At 38.9% G+C, this 13018-nt stretch overlaps 1 protein-coding gene across 1 annotated transcript in view; it reads right to left on the bottom strand.

Annotated features, from left to right (window-relative positions):
• Positions 1-13018, bottom strand: part of LOC102764125 (metabotropic glutamate receptor 8) — a 384604-nt gene that overhangs the window by 125839 nt on the left and 245747 nt on the right. The window lies entirely within an intron of this gene.

The following is a 13018-nucleotide window of genomic DNA, read 5'->3' as shown; positions in this document are numbered from 1 at the left end:
GGAGCTTTCATCTTTTCTCTGAAAAGCTTCTCACTTTTACTTTCCCTCCTATTAACTTTTTTATAATCACAGGTTTTAGGAGTGAAAGGGATCACTATCTCCAATGCTTTTCCTGTCCCATGGAGCCTCAGTATCTATACAAACCTTCCTTTTCTCTGACAGCCTTCAGAGACCCTCCCCTGCCTCGTCTTCTTGGACTACTCTTTGCTATCGGACAAATTCACCAACCTTGTTTCTTTGTGTCTATCTTCTCTCCGCAAGTCCCTTCCCTGACTTTCTTCTCACAGCATACTGAATTTAATTTCTATACTGTACTAGGAAGTGTCCCCTTATTGCAATCTCTTTTCCATGTTGTATTCTCCAAAAATGTATACTACTAATTGTTCTATATGCCAACTCCATATATTTCCATCTTAGAATGAGTTTCTTATTCTACCTGTGGAGCTTTTAATTAAAAGCAATAATAACAAAATTTTACTTTTAACTTGTCAAACTAAACGGATGGCTAAAGAGAGGAACTTTCAAATAAACACAATCAGAGTCACACAGCAACAATGAGGGTACGTTCCTAGTATTAAATAAAGAGATGTTTAACACCCTTTGTTGTCTGGAATCTTCCTAAAATTTAAACAGTGTAAGGTCTCTAATGTGGCCACAGGTACCTGGCATTGGCCATAAAAAGTGGCACAGCATGGAAGAGAGAACACTGGTCTGAGAGTCAAGAGGGTCGTGCCCATGCTAACTCTGCTTCCCCATTTATTTCACAATGTGGGCTTATCTCTTTTTCTTCACTTGTCACATAGGGACTTAATGAATATGAACATATTTTGAAATCCTAAAGGACCTGTATGCATTTAAATTATGATTTATAGTTCATATTGGAAATTACTTTATATATAAATTAAGAAAGAAATGAGGGGTTAGGAAGTAAAATAGGATCTCTCCAAGCACTCGGTGCTGTCTTAGCTACTCCTTAGATACTCATGGGAAACCCATCTGCCACCCCTGACTGAAACCTTTTTTAACTCCTAGTGGCCTCAAGAAGGCTAACCTTTGAATCCTCAGTTTCCTTATATGTAAAACTAGGGTAATAAAGACACTTTCAATAAACAATGCTTGTCAAGTGCCATGAACAACACTTTGGGTATTTAGATGTGATTCTTATTCATTCCATATGTATTTCAGTACACACCACTGCAGAGAAATAGACAGGATGTTGAAAGTTCTTTAAGTGATATCTAGACAAAGGATTATGGAAATTCAAATGGGAAGGTATTCCTGAGTGGAAAAAATACATGTCAGTTATGAATTTTACATTCACATCATTAACAATTCCTGACACATGTTACTTCAAAAATATCAATGTCATATTCTCTATGAATAAAGGAACATTTTATTTTCTCTAACTAAAATCCCCAATATTGTCACATCCTTCACTGAATGACTATCTATATATATAAAAGGCTAATATGCTAAGTGTCCCTCCAACCAGTCGCTATGACACACACTGACCACCAGAGGACAGATGCTCAACGCAGGATCTGCCATGACCTGCCCTGGCCATTTACAAAGGAACTGCACTGCCGACCTGACGCCAACAAAGCAACACTCAGCTTCCCCCAATTGGGACACATGCCCCCCACCACCCCAGAGTGACAGCTCACCAAATCACAGCCAATGCTACTGAGACTCCATGGCACAAAATGTGCCCCATAGCCCAGCCCAGCCCAGAAATGGTCACTGTGGTAGCTGGGTAATTACATCATGCAGCAACACCTGGTTTCCTCTCCCTAGCGACTAGCCTCCTTGCAGTTTTTTTAGCCCAGGAACACAACTTGCTTTATAGCCAAGTGCAAACATTTTACACTTTAACCAAATGTCTATGAAGTGTTTTCACATGCCTCATCTCATTTGATCCGCACAGAAGTCCTGGAGTAAGTAGATAGGAGACTCAGTAGAATCTTGTCTATATATAAAAGGCTAAGTTTAAGCAAGTTTATATATATATATAAAGCTCTTGCTGATGCCAATCGCAGGCGTGTGTTTCCATTTGTCATTGTCGATTGTGAATTTGGTTGACACTTCTATTATAGAGAAAGGGCAAAGAGCAACATTAACACATTTCTTCTAATTAATTTCCTTTCAATGTGCACAAATTTGTGCATTGGGTCTCTAGTCTTTCAAACGTTTTCACCCTAATGCTACCGAGGATGGAAGACTGCTACTTGTATAACACATTCTCATAAATGTCTCAGAATTATATATAATTCCTAGCCCATCCCCCCCCCACCCCGTTCCTATACTTCTTTTCTCCAACTTGAGAAATTATATTGGAAAGTAAGTGAATGAGAGATGTATTATCACAAAAATAATTTTTCAACTTAGATACTTCACATATCATTATTAATAGCATGTTACACAAAATTTGACACTGCATTAAGAGGCAATATACTAAAGTGGTAGGAGTGTGGGTTTTGGAGCCAGATCATTGGGTTTAAATCCCAGCTCTATTATCTCAAGTCAGTTACTTGATTTCACTGTATTTCACTTGTCTAGTCCTTAAAATGAGCTAATAGTAATGCCCATCTCAGGAGGACAGATGAGGTTTAAAAAATTAATATATGTAAAACATTTAGTATATAGTAAGCATTTAATAAGTATTAACCATTATTTTCTCTACTGTGTTATAACAGTGCTGTGTTTGAGATCCAGTGTCTATACAAGAACACAAGCATTTCTTGGTGAGCATATATGGCTTTCCTGAAGTCCCCTTACTAATCTTTGTTCTCCTCTTTCAACACAATGTCCTGGATACTGAAAATCCAATTCTGTAAGTTCACCATGCTCTTTCTCAGCTTCCTGTCTCTGCACATGTTATTTTCTGTAAGTTCCCATCCTCCTTCCTCCTAACCTTTCTTCTCTATATAATTCCTCCCAAATGTGACTTGAAGGTCACGCTTACAGAAACCTTCAGCAGAAGTCCAAGTGTCTCTGCATGTCCTATCCTGCCCTATCATAGCACTTGCTACATACACTCCACACACTTTTGCTATTCATCCCCATACCTAACCAAAACATGTATTCAGCAACTATTTATTGAGAACCTATTATGTGCTCAACATTGTGTGGACCCTTGGACTCTCCCACAAAACTATGGTCTCCTTAATAAAAGCAGAGTTTATCTCTTATCTTTGTAGGTGCTGCACCAAAGACAGTGCTTGATACTGAGTGAGCAATCAATAAATTACAGTAACACATTAAAGACACACCAACTAAAAATATACAGAAAATCCATATATACCCTCCTCATAACTTCATTTATATCACCTCTCACATTTTATATTCACCAGTGAAGGAGCCAAATCAGTCCCTTTCACACTGTTATCAGTGTGATGCTAGAAACCACTTTTGTGACTTGTTTACTAATCTGATTTCAGATCCTGAGATAGGCTTGCAGTTGAGTACTTCAAACCTTTCACATGAAAAATGAACTCCATTGGCATATTGGCTCTTCTTCAATGATTGCACTGTGGCTCCATGATCTGGAACCACAAAGAACACCCTTGAGTAGCCATGAGGGACCATGCTTTTTACTTATTTCTACAAGTAGAAATTTAAAAGGCCACCCTGATATTACATATATTATATAATATATATAATAACTTATGCTCCATTAAATTTTCTTCTTTTGCTTTTTTTCCACCTTAGAGTTTAGTTATTTCAGAAACTTTGAAGGCAATTAATTCCTTTAAACACTTTTTACTTGATGTACACTAGAGGAGAAATGGAAACAAACAAGCTGGAGTTGTACGGTAGCTGTTACCAGTCAGGAACTGCTCTCAGAGTCTATACATCTTGAATATTTTCTGTTCAATAAAAATTGTATGGAAAATAATATTTTTATTACTAGGAACATCAAGTACTTCAATGTGTTTTTGTAGGAAAAATGATATATCCAATGAAGATTGTATGTGAAAATGTTAGCTCTGTTCAATATTATTCTGGGAAACAGTAGGTATGGCCTTGGGATTCAGGGACTGGAGTTTGGTTTCTGGCTCTGCCAATTACCTGTGTGATCTGGGCACATTACCCTCACTAAACCTGTTTTCTCAACTGTCAAGAGAGCATAATAACCCCCAACGTGCCTGGGCTCTTACAAAGGGAAGGCACTTAGTGGGTGACTGACACATGAGAGCTGTGCAGTGAATGGAAACTGTTATCATCGTTATCCATTCCTTTCCTACACTTATGCTCTTTGATCTATATTTTCTTGTTTCTACGACATGAAAAAAGGAGAATAATTCATTCACCTTTATGTGCAAATATTACAAAGATATTTATAAGTATAAGCCATTCAGTATATTTTCATGTTTATTACTTTCCTTCTTCCCTCTTGCTACAAAACATTATCTAATTTCCTTTTCATAACTACCTCCCATATTGGGTAAGCAGGAAAAAATTAAGGAAGCTAAAAATGAAGCTAACATAGTAATTTTGGGGGGGCCATTAAAAGAAAAATGAGTGTCTGAGATATGTCATTGACCAAAATGCCATAGGAAATAGCAAATTTCAACAGAATCTCAATTATTCATGCTCTTCCTCTCCTTATCTAGTTAATTTTATTAAGTATTTATTAGAATCAATAAACAAGTATATATGCGAATCAGAATCATATCATAGTTTAATTATTTAGGAATCAGTCATATTACTCTTATATATCAGTTACTCAGCCTTTGTTCAGTGAAGAACTCAGCATTTGATGCTCTGTATTCACCTCCATCCATACACCTGTTATCACTTCTCTCCACCTCGTTGTCTACTTGGATGACCCAACAGCCTGGCTTCTGTGTTAGCTGACTTCCTCACTCTCAGTTATCATTCCTTTCATGCCTCTTACCACCCACTATTAAAACCACACTCTAAAAGTGGTCTTGTTGAGTAACTATATTACCTCGTAGGAAACCAACTTTCATTTCTTACCCCTGCAACAATCCTATGAGCCCCTAAATGTACTCATTAACTTATCAGCCCAATTTGTCATTAGACTTCACCCCCATGTAGTTTCTCTTCCCTCCTATTCTTGCATAGGTTCTATGATCTTCCTTGCAAATATCATCTGTTCTCTTGTACATCTCTGTCCAATTTTATTTCAATGCCAAATCACAACCATGATTAAACTGAGCTGTGCATATGTTTTTGCCTACACTCAAGTAGCTCAATATTATTTGAGAAAATCATAAAATTTTACTGTCTGGCAAGGCCTGGCCTAAACTTGGGCATGTGAGCTGCTTCAGGCAAAACTCAGAGTGAGCCCCTCCCTAACTTCTGCACATTAGATTCCCCTCTGGCTTTATTGAGTCCCGACCTTGCTATCTGGTCTTACTTTAAATTCATGACCTCAGACTTCAAATGTTTAGTCAACATTGCTCCTGAATTCTACCAAACTTTCCCAATTAGTCCACTTCCCCCCTTTTGGATGACTCACTGTTCCATGCCTCACATATCCAACATCTTCCTTCTCCTGTTGCTTCAGCTTGCCCCATACTTTTCCACACTGAGGAAGAAAAGCAATAAGAAAAAAACTCTCTCATCACACAAAACCTACAATTTCCCTGCATCTACCCTGTCATATTATCTCCTCCTCCTATCGGCACACATGTCTCTGATCCCTTCCCTAGTGCTAAGACCTCCTTCCATACACTTCCAGTTTCACAGTTAACTTTTCTTTGTTTCAAATCAACAGACTTAGACTGTCTGCAGTATTCTCCTCTGTTTACAAAAGGGCTCTCATAGCTCTCATCTTGAAAAGAAAATCAAGTCAGCAAATCTTTTTACTAACCACACTGCATCATTTGTACACTCTCAAAAGTAAAGCAAAACTTTTAATTTTTTTAAATATTCACCCAAGGATATACTTCTTATTGATTTTTTTTTTAGAGAGAGAGAAACATTGACGTGAGAGAGAACATCATTTGGTTGCCTTCCATACATGTCCCAACCAGGGATTGAAATTACCTGACCAGGAATCACACCTGTAACCTTTTGGTATACGGGGTGATGCAACAGCCAACTGAGCCACACCAGCCAGGGCAAAGCAACATTTTTTTGAGTGAGCGATCCTCGCTCTTTCCATTTGCTTGTCATTAACTCTTCACACCATTTGAATTTGAAATGTAACCTCATCCCTCCACTGATGAGTGCACAGACTTATCCAATTACTTGGATCTCTGCTTGGTTATTTGGTATCTTAAACTTTATACATGAGACCGAACACTCGATTCTTTTCAGATTTCCAAACACATTTCTCACAGTCTTTTTCCCCTTAGTGAGCAGCTGAGGGCTGTCCCTCCACCCAATCAAGTGAAAAACCTAAGTCAAACCCCACATCTAACTGTGAAGCACGAAGAATGAATGTAAGCTACAAACTTTAATTAACAATAATGCATCAATATTGGTTAATGACTGCAAAATTGTACTACACTAATGTGAAATGTTAATAATTGGGGAAACTGTGTGTGGGTGGGTGAAATATGGGAACTGCCTGTACTAGCTGAACAATTTTTCTGAAAATCAAAGTTTTTCTTTAAAGAAGTCCAAAAAACATAAAGAAAAAAGATGAAATCATTTTCAGTAATACATCTGATGTAACCCAATACTATATGCAAAATGTTATGATGCCAAAATGTAACCAGTATGAAAATATTAATGAGATATTTTATACTTATTTTTACATACCAGGTCTTCAAAATGCGGTTTTACTTTATGCTTACAGATCATTGCAGTTCAGACTAGCCACATTTCAAGCACTCAGCCTTCATCCGTATTAATCAGTGCAGGACTGAAAGATTTCATTTCAGCGGTCATTGCTCCAACCCTCCGTTCATTGGGAAGAAGCCCACTCCTGAGCCGTTCTGATTCAGCCTCCCTTCCCCTTCAATTGGACTGAACCCCCTTCACTAATTTCTCCCTTAAAGAGATGTCTGACCTGGGGCTCAGTGGATGTCAGATCAGGAGATAAGATCCTAAAATTAAATCTAAACTCCTCGGTGGTAGAAACAAACAAAAGCTCACGTCTTAGGCAATAACAAATTCTATCTCCAAAACATATCCTGGATTTTCCCATTCTCTCCATTTCCTCTTCATCTATGCTGGCCCAAGCTACTGTGATCTCTCCCTGAATTCCTAGCCAGTATCCTGAGCTAACACTGAGCAATGACACACCACTCTCCGTTCTGCAACCAGAGTGATACCTTAAAACATAATCAAGCCATATGGCCCTTCTCCTTAAAACCATGCAACGAATTCCCATTCACTTAGAATATAACACAAAATGTTTATCATGGCCTTTAACATCTTTTTATTTCTTTAATATTTCTAATTTCTATACTCTATCCACTCTGGGCTTCTTCCAGTTCTTCAAACACATGAGTTTGCTCCATTCAGGATATTCTCTCTCTCTCTCTCTCTCTCTCTCTCTCTCTCTCTCTCTCTCCTCCCCCCACCCCCAATGTTTTCTCATGCAGTTCTTTGCATGACTGGTGTCTTATCATTTATATCCCAGTTTGACTCTCACAGACAGGCCCTATCAAATCACCAAATTCCAAATTAGCCATTTCCTCTCACTAACACTTGCTCTTACACACATTATTTATTCCCTTCATGGTACTTACAAGTATCAAAAATATGTGATTTATTTAACTAGTTGTCATACATTGTTATATTATCAGCTCCATGATTGTGGAACATTTTCCCATTATGTTCACTACTATATGTAGCACAGAACATGTCTGAACATTCAAATCCATATTCTCTTTTTCCTGGGCACATACACAGTCTACATTTCTAGTCTTTCCTGTACTTAGTTGTGCAGCCAAATGATTCGCTTTAGCCAAGGAAATGTGAAAAGAAGAAGAGATAGATTCTACTTCTGGGCCTCAGTCATTAAGGCTCCCTAAGTGATCTTCTATGATTCTTCCTCCTTCTGGCTGCTAGAATGGAAATTACATCTGGGCAAGTGGAGAAGCTACATATTAAAGACAGGAGGGCTTGCATGCCCCTGGATTCCTGTGTGAGTGCTCAGAGGAGATCTGAGTTAGTAATTTGTTCATTCTCACATACATTGAGTACTATTATCTAAGTAAAAAAGAAACTTCTATTATTGTTAAGTAATTATAAGCAATTAGTCTAGTGGTTATAGTAGATAATCATAATACACCGGTATCTAGAAAAGTAGGTTATCAATGCACAGTTAAATGAATAACTAAAAATGTATTCGATGTAGAAATGCATGCTGAACTTCATATCACCTTATAAAACTTTAAGAATAATACAGGGTTTAGAACTGAGTAAGAAAGACATTAGCATGGATCAATTAACTGCATTCAGATTCTCCTTTAAAGTCAATGCTGATGATTGCAATGTGGAAACAACGATCTAATCTAATAAAAGAGAAACATGCAAATTGACCGCACCCCTGCTACGCCCCAAGCCATGCCCACCAGCCAATCAGAGCGACTATATGCAAATTAACCAAACCAAGATGGTGGTGGGCAGCCACAGAGCTGGAGCAAGCAGGAGGCTTGGTTGCCCCAGCGATGGAGGAAGCCAAGCTTCCCGCCTGCCCTGGCAAGCTGTAGCCTCCACTCAAGGCAACAAAGTTTCAATTATAGAAGATAAATAAATCCCAGATACCTGTTTCCAACCACCCTCCACTGGGAGCTTGGGTGGCTAAACTGGGGCCACCACCTCCCAGTTCTTAGTGCAAACGGGGTGTTCTTGCTCCCTTCTGTCTAAGCCACAGAGCCAGGGTGTAGCAGAAGGGAAGGACGGGGGCCCGGGAGATGAAGACCCAAACTAGCAGATACCGGTGCCTGGGCAAGCATAGCACGAGATGCTGAAACACATGAGCACATTAAATTCCTGCAGGAAGCCGGAGTCCTTTATGCCAGAGCACTTCTCTACCATGAGACCTAAGTGTGAAGGCCACTGGCAAATCGTAATCCATCTCCACACCCTCCCAGAGGCTCTGGCACTGCCTCATGCTGCCCCAAGACCAGTCAGCATTTGCCGTTGGCTTTCCTCAAACTCGGCGTTCTCTCGTCTCTTCCCCACAGGACCTTTGCACATGCTATTTCCGTTATTGGGAGCTCTCTGCTCCTGACTCCCCTCTCTTTAGCCTTTCATCTAGTTAGCTTATGCATGTCTAAGCGACGGTCGAACTGTCCAACCAGTAGCTATGACACACAGGGGGCAGACACTCTGACCGGTAGTTATTATGTGCACTGACCACCAGCAGGCCGATGCTCAATGCAGTGACTTGGCAGCTACGGTTCTTGGGAAACACACCCGGAGCCAGAGAGGAGGGAGCCCCATTCTGGGGTGCATCACTCGAGAACCACCCTCTTGCAATCTGGGTCCCCTCAGGTGATGTCAGAGAGCCAATTTCAGACCAATCCTTGCAGGCCAGGCCGAGGGACCCCACTGGTGCACAAATCATGAATTGGGCCTCTAGTAGAATATAAAGGTGGAATCCAGATGTGTAACCACACTCCAAAATTTCACTATATAAGCTCCATGCTCATTTACCTTGGCTAAAGTTCTCACTCAATTGGATGTTTTAAAAAACTAAGTATGAGTGTATTAAAAATGTGTCCTCTTTTAAGAATGTTAGGTCAAAATTGTTTTCCTTTAACGGATTATGTATGTGTGTAAAATAAATAAGGAATGTAGTCAAATGGTATTTCTAATTCTCTCAGCCAATCCTCCTTATCAGTTTTCCATCACAAACTGAACTAACAAAAGTACTTCCTCTTGTGGAAATGTCTTTATGATCTTTGCATTTAAGGTTCTTTAAGAATGCAAAGTGTCATTGTCATTATTGAACAACACTGATTGAGAAGTAGAAATACAACCTATAAGTGCATTGATAGTACAGTAGCCCCAACCTTATCCATGGGGAATACATTCCACCACCTCCAGTGGATCCTTAAAACCATGAATAGTAATGAACACTATATATACTGTGTTTATTCCTATACATATATACCTATGATAAAGTTTAATTTATAAATTAGGCACAGGAACAGTTTAACAACAATAAATAATAATAAAAAGAATAATTAAAACGACATATTGTAATAAAAGTTATGTTACTGTGGCCTCTCTCCTTCTCTCTCTCTCCTCTCTTTCTCTCAAAATATCTTATTGTCTTGTACTCACCCTTATTCTTGTGATGATGTGAGATGATAAAATGCCTGCATGATGAGATGAAGTGAGGTGAATGATGTTGGCATTGTGGCATAGCATTAGGCTACTATTGATGATATTTCAGAGGGAGGATCATCTGCTTTGGGTGATCCTAAATCATAGAGCCATGATGATGTCAATGGTTACATGTCAGGAGTAGGCGATGTTGATATCTGGGGATCATCGATAGTTCAAGGTATTTTTGCTGAAACATTTTAGAAGAACATTCTAATTGGAAGTTGTCTCCTTTTAACTCATCAAAATATTGCTATAGAGGTATAATCCTTTGGTGATCATACACTCATATGGTTAATGCTATGTTCCATCTGAGGATCATATTCCATAAAATTCTCCTTAAATGCCTGTCAATTTGAAACACGAGCAAATTTCAGTAATGTCCACATTGCTGGTTCTGCTTCAGTTACTTCATCTTCTTCTTTTATAGATGACTCAAAAAGTTCTTCCAATTCCTCATTTCAATATGCTCTTCAATTTCCTTATCAAGTATATCAGCAAATTCTTCTCCACCAACTTTCCTTGCTGCATGGATGATCTTCCTAACTTCTCCATTGATCTCTGGGAAGCCTTTAAAATCATTCATGTCTTTCCTCCATAAGTTTTTCCAACAGGCATTTACAGTTTCTGGTTTTAATTCATCCACTGCAGCTGTGATGAATGTTACTGTGTCAGCAATGGTAAATGATTTCCAGCATTGCATTGTGTCCAGATTAAGGCCTGCATCAATTACTGGTCAACGTGATCAGATACCAGGTGGATGTATATGGCTTTGGCAAAACAAATGAAGCCCCAGTTAAGGTGCTGATGCATTGAAAGGTATTTGGAGATAAAAATACCACCTGGACATTTTCATCGTCATAGCAAACAGATTCAGGATTGCCAGATGCATTGTCTATTATTAATAGTGCTTTGAACCCAGCCTTCTCTATTCCCCATATTTTTACACTTCTGGGATGAAGCATTGGTGGAACCATTCCATAAACAAGTTGGCCATCACCCACACTTTCTGACTGTGGTGGCAACAAATGGTAGGATAGTTTTTGTGTTTGAGAGCCCATGGGTTACTCTTTCCATGTTTGGCTCTATCCGATGCTCTGCAATGTTGCCACATCATACCAGAGTTCATCTGCTCTTCAATGTGTCATGCCCCAGTACCTTCTTCCCACTTTTACGAATGTAGGTTCCATTGGGCATCTTCTTCCAGGAGATCCAGGTCTCATCCCAACTGAAGACTTGCTTTGAAAGGTATCCTTTCTCCTGAATCAATGTGGCAGCCACTTCCTCCACAGCAGATGTGGGGATGTGCCCAAAACCCAGGTACATGCCCTTGACCGGAATCGAACCTGGGACCTTTCAGTCCGCATGCCGACGCTCTCTTCACTGAGCCAAACTGGTTTCGGCTATATTTTCATTTTTAATCCACCTTTAGTTGATGTGAGATTGGGATACAATTTCACTTTTTTCCTATATTGAAAATCATTTTTTCAGGAATACCTACCCCTCCCCCTTTCCCAATTGACTGGAACGGTGCCTCCCCTTTATCCGTAAGTTATATAGAGATTTCGGTCTTTTCTGGCCTTTCCCTGCCTTTCCATTAATTCCTTTGTCTCTCTTTGACCCAATGTCATACTATACAAATACTATTGACAATAAGATATTCTTTCATGGCAAGTCTCCACTCCCTACTCCTTTTTCTCAGAAGTGTTCTGATTTCTCTTTGCTTTATACTCTTCCATATTCAAGTTTACAACGATACTGTTAAGTTCCATGAAAAATCTTGATTAGATTACGATAGGAAAATATATGGCATCTATAAATTATCAGGAAAGATTTGACATCTTTACTATATCTTCCCACCCGTGAGCATGAGTTGTCTCTCAATTGTTTAAATATTCTTTTCTAAGTTTTAATAAAGTCTTATCATTTTCTTTTCACAGCACTTGACTATTTTTATAGATTTATTCCTAGGTAATGAATATTCTTGGATGCTATTGTAAATGGTATATCATATTATCTGCTTCTTTATTGTAAGTATATAGAATGGAGCTGCCTTTTCCCCCTATATTAGTCTTATCTCTAGCCCGGGGTTCCCAAATGTGCATCCAGGTATATTTAGCAATATCTGGAGACATTTTTGGTTGTTGCAAATGGGGGTGATGTACCTCTGGCGACTGGTTGAAGAGGCTACGGGTGCTACTAAACATTTTACAATGCACAGAACAGCCACTTACAATTGAAGAAGTATCCAGTTTAAAATGTCAATATTTTTTTAGGTTTAAAAAACCCTTGCAAAACTCTTATTATACTTAAGCATTTGCCTTTACATTTTTAAATTTCTATGTAAAGAATCATATTATCTGTAAATAATTACAATTTCATTTCCCCTTAACAATTCCTATGCCTCCAATCTTTTTTTCTCATTTTCTTATTGCATTAAGACAGTCAATAAAATTTTAAATGAACTAATGACAGTGGGCATCCTTATACTTCTCCTAACTTTAAAAGAATATGTCCCCTCTGGCTGGGGTGACTCAGCCAGAGTGGAAATATTTCGATACACAGGATGGGGCATCATCCTGTGGACTGAAAGGTTGCTGGTTCGATTCCAGGTTGCTACAGGCTCAATCCTGCAGGAGGCAGCCGATAAATCTCTCTCTCTCTCTCTCTCTCTCTGTCTGTCTGTCTCTCTCTCTCTCAATAAAAACTTTTTAAAAAGAAAAAGTATTTTCCACATTGGTGCTTTTTACAGTTTAAG

Source organism: Myotis davidii, unplaced genomic scaffold (assembly GCF_000327345.1).
Source record: "Myotis davidii unplaced genomic scaffold, ASM32734v1 scaffold927, whole genome shotgun sequence".
NCBI classification, from domain to species: domain Eukaryota; kingdom Metazoa; phylum Chordata; class Mammalia; order Chiroptera; family Vespertilionidae; genus Myotis; species Myotis davidii.
The sequence above is the reverse complement of the archived record's forward strand: the minus strand, read 5'-3'. Positions and strand labels throughout refer to the sequence as shown.